This window comes from Narcine bancroftii, chromosome 3 (assembly GCF_036971445.1).
Source record: "Narcine bancroftii isolate sNarBan1 chromosome 3, sNarBan1.hap1, whole genome shotgun sequence".
NCBI lineage: Eukaryota > Metazoa > Chordata > Chondrichthyes > Torpediniformes > Narcinidae > Narcine > Narcine bancroftii.
The window spans coordinates 208867841-208880368 of record NC_091471.1 but is presented as its reverse complement, the minus strand read 5'-3'; the positions used below and the strand labels follow the sequence as shown (position 1 = coordinate 208880368).

At 46.2% G+C, this 12528-nt stretch overlaps 1 protein-coding gene and 1 long non-coding RNA gene across 6 annotated transcripts in view; one reads left to right on the top strand and one right to left on the bottom strand.

The window, feature by feature from the left end:
* The window catches only part of LOC138758080 (uncharacterized), a 40240-nt gene extending 36879 nt beyond the window's left edge, over nucleotides 1-3361 (bottom strand). Inside the window, exon 1 of the long non-coding RNA XR_011354131.1 lies at nucleotides 3244-3361. This is a non-coding gene — a long non-coding RNA (uncharacterized lncRNA). The remainder of the gene's footprint in view (nucleotides 1-3243) is intronic.
* Nucleotides 1-12528, top strand: part of fbxw7 (F-box and WD repeat domain containing 7) — a 343484-nt gene that overhangs the window by 262482 nt on the left and 68474 nt on the right. The window lies entirely within an intron of this gene.

Below are 12528 nucleotides of genomic sequence, written 5' to 3'. Positions count from 1 at the left end.
ATCTCTGAAGGAGGTCATGTTTTGACTTGGCAAGAAATGCTTCCACCTGCTCATTCTTTTCCATATAAAATTCTTGCTTCATTGTCACTGAGTCAAAATGCTGGAATGCTCTGCCAAACACATTGTGGTTATTACTTTCTCTACAAGGTTGCGGCAGTTTAAGCAAGCATCAACTTCTTGAGATCAATTAGTTACAATATTAATTGTGGGCTTCTCCAGCAATCCTCATATCCTAGGTGCAAATTTAAAAAGCAAATTTGGAGAGGGGAATGGGATTTACAGACTGAAGTGTACATTGATGTAATTGGGTCTGTCATTATGCATCAAATCATGGAGCAGAGAATAAAACCTGTTCTGGAACTACATTTTTGAAAGGGCCCATCACATTAGTTCCAATCAATACCCCATTCACACTGGCACTTCAACCCAGTAATTAACTGCCAATCTATCAGTTAATGTGAATGCTCACAAACCAGCACACAGCCTTGGGGATGAACCACATATCACCGCCGATCCATTGTGAAAGGGACTGGGAGTATGCAGGACATCACCACTAGAGGATCGGCACCCCTTTGCTTTGGGATTCCAGGTGGTGAGTGTGAAAGGGCACAGAGAACCGGTTAACATTGGTCCAGTGTGAATGGCAAAAACGCTATTTTGAACTGACAATTTACCAATTAACCAATGTGAAAAGGGCTGTAGTTTTTTTTAAATCTTGTAACAAATGCATTATTTTGCCTTCTAAAGTACATAAAAGCTGCTGCTGATGGTCAAGAGTCCAAAAAACTGTGATCAACAATAAGCTGAGCAATTGAGACATTCCAAAGGAATGTTGTCACCACTCCCTGGCCACCAGCCCCATCTTTTGAAATGGAATATATGCAGTGAAGATATTTGCAAACTTATTTTGCATGTAATTGTGGCAGTCACCCTCGCAACAGACGAACCGGCTCATGGAGTCATGGGCAAGTCCACAGCAGATCTGACTGTGAGAGCTCCAAGTGTGGGACAAGCCCACAGCCTGGCAGCTGATGTCATATAGGTCCCAGGAGTTGCAGGCGTCATCGGGTTCCGATGGATATAAATGTGTGTGAGAGTTCTATTAAAGTCAGTTGGTTCAACTCATTTCCGACTCTGCTTGGTTCTTTTGCTCGCTGCCTGCCTAGTGCGACTACATTGGTGACCCCGTTGGTCCAAATGGCATTTGGACCCAACGATGACCGACCCAAGCACACAGAATGCAGTTTTACTGGAACTGCCAATTTTCTGGACCTCACAGCCACAGGTTTGAACAAGTTGAAATCCAATTCTAGGTCAAGCAAATTGTCTCAGACGCTGCAAAGTACTACCATGTGGTTGGTTCACTCAACCAGGAAACAGCAGGTTGCATCATCGACTTCCTACACCAGCCACTGGTTGTGGACAGGTATGATACAATCAAAGCGCTCCTGATTTATATTTTTAGCCTATCCCACCATGAGTACGCAGCATGGTGAGTCCACATGGACGGCCTAGGTGACTGCACGTCATCGACCTTAATGAACAGGATGCTGGCACTAGCAGACGGCCACAAGCCATGTTTACTGTTTGAACAAGTCTTTCTCGAGCAGATGCCAGAAGATATCTGCCTCATCTTCGCTGATGACGATTTCGGTGACCCACTCAAAGTAGCAGCCCGCGTAGATATCCTGTGGCACACCAACCAGCATGGTGGGGCCTCCATCTACTAAGTTGCTGTGCCACACCCTAAGGCCCAGGCCTTCCCCATGCCACCAATGAACCCGATGACACCCACAGCAGGGAGTGTCTCCGTTCGGAGACCAACCCAAACGGTTGATGCTTCCAACTTAGTAGTCGGCCGTGTACTGGAACAACTAATTGATGGTCAGTGGAAACCACTTGTATTCTTCAGCCAGCACCTGCAATCCCTGGAGCTGAAATACAGTGCCTTCGATAGGGAGCTGCTAGCCCTCTACATCACTATCCAGCACTTTCAGTATTTCTTGGAGGGGTGGGAGTTCTTGGTCTTCTCAGACCACAAACCCATCACCTTAATGAGACGGGCACCTTTTCATTCACCAAATCAACGGATCCATAGTCATCATGGCAACAACACCCCCTGTCATACATCTCAGAATATACCACCACCATCAAGCACATCTCCAGGAAAACAATGTCATGGCTGACACACTGTCTCGCACCTCCATCCACTCGGTGCATTCCCTGTCCCTAGGGTTGGACTACATGGCACTCACCGAGGCACAGCAGCTGGACAAAGAAATGCTGGCCTACCACACTGCAGTCACAGACCTGCAACTTGAGGACATCCCCATCAACCCAACAGGCAGCTAGCTCCTCTGTGACGTGTTCACTAGGCAACCCCGGCCCATGGTTCCAGCCACTTGGAGGCATTGCGTTTTTGATGCACTACATGGTTTGATCCACCCGTCCATTCGGGCAACCATCCAACTGGTAGTGGATAGATTTGCTTGGTACAGCCTACGCAAGCAGGTCGGACACTGGGCCAGGTCATGCATACATTGCCAGACCTCCAAAGTCCAAAGGCACGTGAAAGTCCCCCTTCAACCCTTCCAGCCGACACACAGGAGGTTCAATCATGCCTTTGTGGACATCATCGGTCCACTGCCGGTCTCTGGGGGCGGGGGGCAAGGTTCCTGTTTACCATGGTGAGCAGGTTCACCAGTGGTCAGAAGCTTGCTCACTGACACATCCATGGAGTCCTGCACAAGACCCCTCGTTGCACATTTTGGCCTGCCTGCCAACAGCCTGGTAGAGCATTTCCACTGGTACCTGAAGTCAGCCCTGATGGCGCGCCTCCGAGGCCTGGATTGGATGGACGAGCTCCCATGGGTGCTTCTTGGCATCTGCATAGCTCCCAAAGAAGACTGTTTATCCCAGCTTCCCCGGCACAGATGGGGCACCCGCAACAGTGCTAACAAGACTCCGAGAGAAGGTAGGAGCACTAGCTCCTGTCCCAGCCTCGTGCCATGGCCCGACACCTTCCTTTGTCCACAAGGACCTCCAGGACTGCAACTACGTTTTCATTTGCAGGGGCACGCACCAGACTCCACTCCAGCAGCCATACAAGGGCCCATACAAGGTGGGGAATCAGAACGGAACCACATTCATCCTCAGTGTGAGTGGCCATGAGGAGACCTTCGCCATTGACCATGTCAAGCCAGCGCACCTGGACCTGGACCACCTTATGACTGTGCCACTCACATGCCAATGAGGTCAGCCACCCAAACAAACTAAAAAGGTGTTAGCTGTGGACTCCTAACGCCAGTTCTGGGCAGCAGGCGAACCAGCTCATGAAGTCGAGGGCAAGTCCACAGTAGATCTGACTGTGAGAACTCCAGGTGCAGGTCAAGCCCACAGCCTGGCAGATGATGTCATAAAGGACCCGGTAGTGCATGCATCATCGGGTTCCAAGGGATTGTGTGCGAGAGTACTATTAAAGTCAATTTCAACTTTGCGCGTTTCTTTTACAATTATAATATGGAGTTTTCAACAGGAGAGGCACTTGAGGCCACTGAAGATATGCTCTTTGTAGTTCTATGTAAAGTGAGTGATGATGTCACCAATCCAAAGAATGAATTTTTAAATCACCAGCTTCTTAAAACAGTTTCACATTAGAATTCTGAGGTTAGAAAGTTTGATCTAACCTAGTAAATAAATTAAGCAGACCTCATTTATTCTACCTGACTCATGATTAAATAGTTGTGAATGCTGTTGCTTTTAAATATAATTAAATGTACTTTTTGTATTTAGCATGGTGTGAATGCCTACTCTAAAAAACACCAGACTGATAACTTCAAATTCTTTTTGTTTGAATGGTTAAAAAAATGTCAGAAAAATGTTTAAAGTGAAGCTTCATAACTTTTAGGGAAATAATCTCATTTAAATAATGATGGCTGACAAATATAAATTATTAATCCTGGTAAGTGGTTGCAAAAGGATGACAGCATATTACTTCTAGATTGTTTTGAATAGCAAATTTAACTGTCAATGTACTTCAAGGTTCTAAACAAAAACAAATTTGAGCTCTAGAGTCTTTGGAGTTATGTGCAAGCACATTAAAGAGAAGATGCAATATACTTTGAATTTTTAATTCAATCATCCTCTGCAAAATTAAACATTTTTCGTCAGAGTTAAGCAAGAAAGTCTGCAGATGCTGTGATTGAAGTTCAATATACAAAAGTGATGGAAAATCTCAGCAAGTCAAGCAGCGTTCCTCATGTAGCAAAGATAGCTAACCGATAATTTGGGCCTGAGCCCTTTGACAAGGGATGAACAAAAAGCAGGCAGGTACCTGCATAAAATGGTGGGAAGAGGGCCAGGGGAGGAGCACAGGCCCACAGGCAAATGGTCGTAGGTGGATATGGGTGGGAGGGCAGAGAGAAAAAAGCTGGGAAGTTATAGGGATGGAGAAGGAATGGGGATTGGGAGCTGAAGGAAAGGAGACAGAGGGGTAGGGAAAGAGAGAGACAGACAGGCAGGAGAGGGGCATAATGGAAACTAGAGATGTCGATATAAATGCCATCTGGTTGGAGTTAGCTGTTGTTTCTCCAATTTGTGGGTCACTTCAGTTTGGCATTGCCTGAGGCCATGGACAGATATGCCAGTGTGCGAATGGAGTGTAAAATTGGAATGGTTGGCTATTGCAGTGGACAGAGCACAGGTACTCAACAAAACAATCTTCCAATCTGCGTCCAATGTCTTCAATGTAGAGGTGGCCACAATTGGAGCACCGGATGCAATAGTTGATCCCTGCAGATTTACAAGGGAAGTGTTGCTTCACTTGAAAGGTCCATTTGGGGCCCCAAAAGATGGTGAGAAAGGAGGTATGGGTGCAAGTGTAGCACTTCCTGCAGTCACAGGAGTAGGTATAGGGAGCAATTAGTGGGAAGGGATGAATGGATGAGGGAGTGATGGGAAAAGTGGTCCCCACGGAAGGCAGAGAAAGGATGATGTGTCTGGTGGTGGCATCACATTGAAGGTAGCAGAAGATCTTTATGTTCTACCAAAACTAGAAAGATGTTAGATTAAGGGACTGGCCAAGAAGGAAATAACAGCATTGGATCATGGGTTTCAAGTATATTGGTAACAATTGGATGAGTTTTGAGGTAGTCATACAACCTGGGTGGGAAGTATAGTAAATGTAATGATCCCAGAGAGAGATTTAAGATATTAAGATTGAGATTAAGAATATTAAGATTCATTTATTGCCGTACTAATGCACAAAATGTAATATTACATGAAATGAGACCTTGGTGACTTTCAGGAAGAGAAGAGCAGACAGTTTCCTGCTCTGACTTGATGTGTTCAAATCAAATGATTACATCAATGTGTGTAAAAGTTTCCACCTAATTAGTTAAACAGGAGAAAGCAGTGAATATAGGTAAATTTGTCATTTTATATTTGCAAACTACATCGCATACAGTTAAATTCCAGTTATCAGTTGTCCATCGACTCAAGACCTGTTAACTGTGCTGTATGTCTAAATAAATAAAACCCAGTGGTTCAGGGGCTGGCTCACAGATGATGTTTGCCATATGTCCTTTCATCTCACACTCCCATTCAACTCTATGGGCCTCTATTTCCCATGCTCCCTTTTAATTCAATTGGGCCCCAATTTCCACACTCCCTTTTAACTCACTGGAGCCCCATTTGAAGTTACATGGCCCCTGGTTCCATAATCTCTATAAATTACCATTTAAAATTTGAAATAACTGACAAAATAATCAGACGTGCAGGAAAAATAAGTTTTTAAATTGTGAGGATTTGGGATGCATTGCCTGGAAGCAAATCAGAAATAACTTTAAAAAAAGAACATAATAAATACAAAAAAGAGAGAAGTCCATAAATGTGGATAGAGAACAGTGGAGTGTGGCTAATTGGATTGTTCTGGGAAAGAATAGTTTCAATGAGCCCTATCACCACCTCCCAACATGTAGTGTTCCTTGCTTCCACCACAGAATATTTGAACTGCAGATTAGGAAACAAATTAAAGGTGAAACTCTTATGAGCAGGAGTAACTTTTGTCATTTTATAAGGTAAAAAATATGTCAGGTTTGTTAATTATTTTCTCTTCTATCTTCAACGAGATCCAAGTGTAGCGATTTGGAGACTGATTCAAAAGGGGATTATAAAGAAATTTATTTCAGCAGCGTATTTCTTATTTCCAACAAAAACTCCTAAAATGGGGTTGCATAAGTCAAGACAAAGGTGGGAATTAGACTTGGACATAATAATTGGAGAACAGTGCTGGTCTGATCTATGTTGAGACAGTATGACAAATACATTTAATGTTAGATATAGACTGGTACAGTATGATTTCTTGCATCAGTTATATCTCACGCTGCAAAAATTAAATTTAAAAAATCAGAAAATTTAAGACCAATATTTGAGATGCGGCTCAGAGGTACATTTAACCTGGTCATGTTCCAAGGTGAGGCCTTTCTGGATAGATTTAGCGAATTTCCTAGAACAATTTATAGGAAAACATTTTCAACAAAACCCAGAATTGTTTTTACTGGTAAACCTATAATGAGGCTGTCCAAAGATCAAAAGCAATTTGTAAAGATCGCTTTGGCAGTGGCCAGGAAATGTACAGCGGTTTCCTGGAAGTCTGATTCCCATCTAGAAATGGAATGATGGAATGTGGAATTGCAAAGTTGTGTTCCACTTGAAAAAATTACTTACAATTTGAGGAACAAATAACGACGTGTTTATCAACATTTGGCAGCCGTATTTACGGCAAATGGCTGTAAATCTTTAGTTTTCCCCCCTTGCTTCAGAGCGCCCATCTGTACCCCTCTCCTGAATATAGAAAAACTAGATAATTAAAGGCCCGAAAGGTGGAAGTGCATACCTGACAATCTCTTATTTTTTCTCATTTTAGTCTCGTCTTGAACTATACTGTTTTCTTGCTGTCTATGCTTCTATTTTTCTTACTTTTTCTCAGTGGGAGGGGAGATATAGTTAATTATAGTTAGACATGCAATAGCTATTAATGGATGTTGTGTGGCGGCGTGCAGCCTAATGGCAAACCGGCCCCTCTTGTATCGCCACGTGGTGGGGCAACCATTAGGAGGTGGCGTCGTCAGGGGTTTCTTCTTGACTCCAGCATCCCTTCCAGCGCCCACCCTGGGCAGTGATTATGATGTCACAATGCACCAGGTGACTGAGCTTATGCTGCCCTTAAAGGAGCGCGCTGAATTTAAATAAAAACAGTCATTAACGACCATCGGTGTAGTGGCAGTGATTTACTTCAGCTCCTCAGAGCACAACATTGGTGACTCCAATAGGCCCAGACAACCTTCTGGACCCAACCAATGATGGACACGGCAGAGGTTAACACGGTAGCCCTCAAACTTCCCTCTTTCTGGCCACATCGCCCACGGACGTGGTTCAGCCAAGTGGAGGCACAATTCCACCTCCGCAACATCACGGCTGATACCACCAAGTTTTACCATGTCGTGGGCACCCTCGATCAGGAAACGGCGACGAGGGTGGACGATATCATCCATCGGCCACCAGCGACCAAAAATTACACAGCCCTCAAGAATCTGCTCCTGGGGAAGTTTAGCCTCTCACCCCAGCAGCGTGCGTCCAGACTCTTACATCTTGATGGGTTGGGGGACCGCAGCTCCTCAGCTCTCATGGACAAGATGCTGGCCCTGGCAGAGGATCACGAGCCAAGCTTCTTCTTCAGACAGATCTTTCTAGAACAGTTGCCAGAGGATGTTCGGCTCAATCTGTCTGAAGAGGACTTCTCTGACACCCACAAGGCAGCAACCCGGGCGGATTCCCTCTGGCGAGCTAAGCAGGAGAACGAGGCAGCACTCAGCCAGGTCTCCAAGTCGGTGCCCCGTCGTCAGCAAGATTCTCCCAAGGGCAAGGCTGAAGAAGCCCAGTCATCGTGGTGCATCTACCATCAGCGCTGGGGGGCTAAAGCCTGCAAGTGCCGCCAGCCCTGTGATTACCAGGGAAACGGCCAGGCAAACTGCCGTTGATGGCTGCGACGGTTAACCATGTGAACAGCCTCCTCTACATCCAAGACAGATCCACAGGTCGCTGGTTCCTAGTCGACACAGGGGCTAAGCTGAGCATCCTTTCCCCAACAGCGCTAGAAACATGGACTCAAAGCCCCCGGTCCAACCCTGCGGGTTGCTAATGGCTCTACAATCAAAACCTATGGCCCTTGTAGGGCACAGATACAGATCAGGGAAGAAAAGTTCACTTGGAGGTTCATCTTGGCCTTGGAGAGCACAGTGCTGTTGGGGGCTGACTTCCTAAGGGCTCACGGTCTGCTGGTAGACTTGAGGGGCATGAGGCTGCTCAACACCCGCACTTTCCGCTCATTGCGCCTGGCCACAGCAGACGATGCCAGGTCGGAGATCACCACAGTCACCGCCACTGAAGACAAATACGCCTTGATTCTCAGTGAGTTCCCTGCCATCCTGGAACCTCACTTCGACATCGCCTCTCCCCAAACACAGAGTATTCCATCATGTCTCCACACAAGGCCCCCCGATCCACACCAGGGCTAGATGGCTGCCGCCGGAGAAACTGAAGCAAGCCAAGGAGGAATTCTCCAGATTCCAGGAGTTGGGCATCATTTGGCGATCGCAAGCTTGGTCAGCGCCATTACACATGGTCTCAAAGTCATCGGGAGGTTAGAGGCAGTGTGGAGACTACAGACGGCTGAACGACGCCAGACAGGTATCCAGTCCCCATATCGAAGACTTCGCGGCCAATCTCCATGGCATGCGGTTCTTTTCAAAGGTTGATCTGGTGCGCGGATACCACCAGATCCCCGTCCACCCCAATGACATTGGAAAGACCACCATTACAACCCCCTTCGACCTGTTTGAATTTCTCCACATGCCGTCCAGACATTCCAGCGCCTCATGGACACAGTGGGTAGTGATTTGGACTTTGTCTTTATCTACCTAGATGACATCCTGGTAGCTAGCCGCACTCTCAAAGAGCACAAGGCCCATCTCCGTACCCTGTTTGCCTGGCTGGCAGAATTCGGCCTCACGGTCAACAAGGCCAAATGCCAGTTCGGGAATCAAACTTTGCAGTTCCTGGGGCACACCATCACAGTGTCTGGGGTAGCTCCGGCACCAGAGAAAGTGGCAGCCGTTCAACGTTTCCCCAAGCCCTCCTCCCTCAAAGGGCTACAGGAATTTGTGGGGATGATGAACTTTTACCATCAATTCATCCCCAATGCCGCCTGCATCATGCACCCTCTGTTTGTGCTGATGGCGACGAAGGAGAAGACCTTGGCTTGGTTGGAGGAGGCAGATGAGGCTTTCTCAGCAACGAAGTGGGCCCTCACTGACATGACTTTGTTAGTGCACCCGTGCCCGGTAGCACACACAGCGCTATCGGTCGATGCTTCTGCCACGGCGGTCAGAGGGGTGCTTGAGCAGTGGCTGGACGGACAGTGGCACCTGCTAGCCTTTTTCAGCAGGCAGTTGCAGCCTCCTGAACTCAAATACAGTGCATTCGACCAGGAGCTCCTGGCGCTGTACCTGGCCATCCGCCATTTTCGATATTTCCTAGAGGGCAGGACTTTTACCGACCACAAGCCCCTCACTCAAGCACTATCGATGGCCAAGGACCCATGGTTCCCCAGGCAACAGTGCTACCTGTCCTATGACTCGGAATTCAAAACTGACATCCAGCACAGGGCGGGTAAGGACAACGTAGTCGCTGATGCGCTCTCTGCACCACAGTATTAGTGCTCCAGCTTGAGGATATCCGCCTCCCCGATTCCGCCCAGCTGCTGCTCTGCGATACTTCCACCGGCTCACCGTGCCCGTAAGTTCCACAGGACTGGAGGGTCATTAGTTCCATCTACGATCTCACCCACCCCTCGTTAATGACTACCGTCCGCATGGTGGCTCAGCTATTCGTCTGGCGCGGCCTCAAGAAGGAGGTCGCAGCACTAGCCCACAACTGCGTCTGATGCCAGATCTCCAAAGTCCACAGACACACGCAGACCCCTGTCCAACATTTTGATCTGGCACCAGGAAGGTTCCAACATATCCACGTAGACGTCATGGGTCCAGGGAGTCATGGTACCTATTCACCATAGTGGACAGAGTTACCAGGTAGCTGGAAGCCATCCCGGTCCGTGAAGCATCAGCAGAGACATGCGCTAGAGCCTTGGTCGGCCAATGGATCGCTCGTTTCGACGTGCCGGCGCATATTTCGAGTGACGGGGTGTGCAATTTACCTCCGCCCTATGGTCGCAGCTGGCGAGGCTTTTAGGGGTAACACCACGGCCTACCATCCGCAGTCTAACGGGTTTATAGAGAGGTTCCATTGCCACTGAAAGTCTGCCCTGATGGCCAGGCTTTCTGGCCCCGACTGGGTGGACGAGTTGCCCTTGGTCCTCCTCGGAATCAGAACAGTGCCCAAGGAGAACCTGCAAGCCTCATCAGCTGAAGTGGTCTACAGTGCACCACTCTCCTGCCAGGGGAATTCTTTGGCCTGCAAGCAAAGGCCACGCACTGTGAAGGTGAGCGGCTTGCCGACCTCTGTAAACACCTGGGCAACCTGCCCCCACCGCCCCTGTTACACCACAGCACCTGATCTTATCATCGGCCAAAACAACTCAATGTGGCGCAATTCATCTTTGTCAGAAGGGGACCACAGAGAGCACCGCTGCAGCGGCCTTATGAGGGGCTGTACAAGGTTCTCCGGCGGTCAGGCTGAACTTTTACTTTGGACGTTGGGGGCAGGGAGGAATTGTTTACTGTGAACCACTTGAAAGCCGCCCACCTAGACTTATCTCAACCGGTCCAGGCGGCCATGCCCAAATGGCAGGGCCGGCCACCCAAGCGACAGGAAGTGTAGCCGGTTCTGTGGGGGGGGGGGAGTTGTGTGGCGGTGCACAGCCTAATGGCGAACCAGCCCAACTTGTATCGCCACGTGGCGGGGCAGCCATTAGGAGATGACGTTTTCAGGGGTTTCTTCTTGATTCCAGCATCCCTTCCAGCACGCACCTTGGGGAGCGATTATGATGTCACAATGCACCAGGTAACTGAGCTCATGCTGTCCTTAAAGGGGCGTGCTGGATTTAAATAAAAACAGTCGTTAATGACCATTGGTGTGGTGGCAGTGATTTACTTCAGCTCCTCAGAGCACCACAGTATATTACTTTTTCATGGAAACTTATTTTGTCCTTTGCACAGTTTGACTTGAAAATTTGTAAATAAAAAGAAAAAAAATACAAAACTCCGTTGCTGATTGTGTGTCGATTGTTATAGTATCTTGCACCTTCTACTACCAATTACATTGAGTCTGCACTTTCTCTAAATTAATCTTGTCCATTACCTTGCTGTCTCATGATTAGCCCTGCAAATGACCATTGTTAGGAATTTTTAAGTGTTAAAGTGTTAAAGATCAATCTCTTCATTAATGCCCTTCTCAGACCTATCAAAGATGAATTTGAAGTAAACTTTCTTCTCCATTTTGAAGGGAAAAACTTACATTTAAACATATTTATCTCCCTGATAAATCCCAAAAGTGTAAAGCTGATATAATCTATTGGTTTAGAAGTAATAAACTAATGGATTATTTCTACTTTGCTCTTTTACATAAATAAATGCAACTGTCAGGGTATGGTTTCACAAATGGGAAATTTAAGAAGGTTAAGATGACCTGTGTTCAGTGATGTTGATTGAGAAAATAGTGTTCCTGGTTGCATGAGAATTTATTTTCCATAACTGACACAATCTCTTTTGTCCACTTTAGCCATTTTACAGTTCTCATCCTATAACATCTCACCCATATCGGATCTCTGACTTCGGTTAATATTGACAGCAGAGAATTCAGTCTGGAGGTTTTAATATTAATTATAATTTTAACTAGGAAACTTCAATAAGTATTTTAGCTGATTGATTTGGCAGTGACTGCTATTCTTTTTATTTTAAATTCCACTCCAAAAATCCCATCTAGTTACTTTATAACAGAAATATTTTCAAAATATGACTACAAATCAATGCTTGTTCTTTTTTGTTTTCTATTTTTCCCATTGCTTTTCCTTAAGATGATCAGATTTCCACAAGAGAAAACTATAGACACCATTGATGTACTCTCTATTGCTGATATTTGTTTTTTGTTTATTAAATGAGAAAGACTGTTCATCTGCTGATACTTTATGATGCAAACCTATTATAAATCAATCTAAATTTATTGATTTTTATCTGTGGTTTTAGAATGTACCTAGATATTTTGGCATCTGAATTTGGAAATAAACGTTAAAACTGCTGCTTAACTTTGTCTGAAAATTCTAATAGTCTGTTCCAGATTGCAAAGGAAACCCTAAGCAAAAACAATACCTGCAGTTAATTTTCCATAAATATAGTTACCTGATCCTTATTAAGTGGCAGTGGGGTCAGATACGATGAAAAACAGTCTGCATTGTTTGTGTATCTTGTGTTCGTCAGCCTGCAATATCCACAACTTGCTTTTGTTCACCTTAAT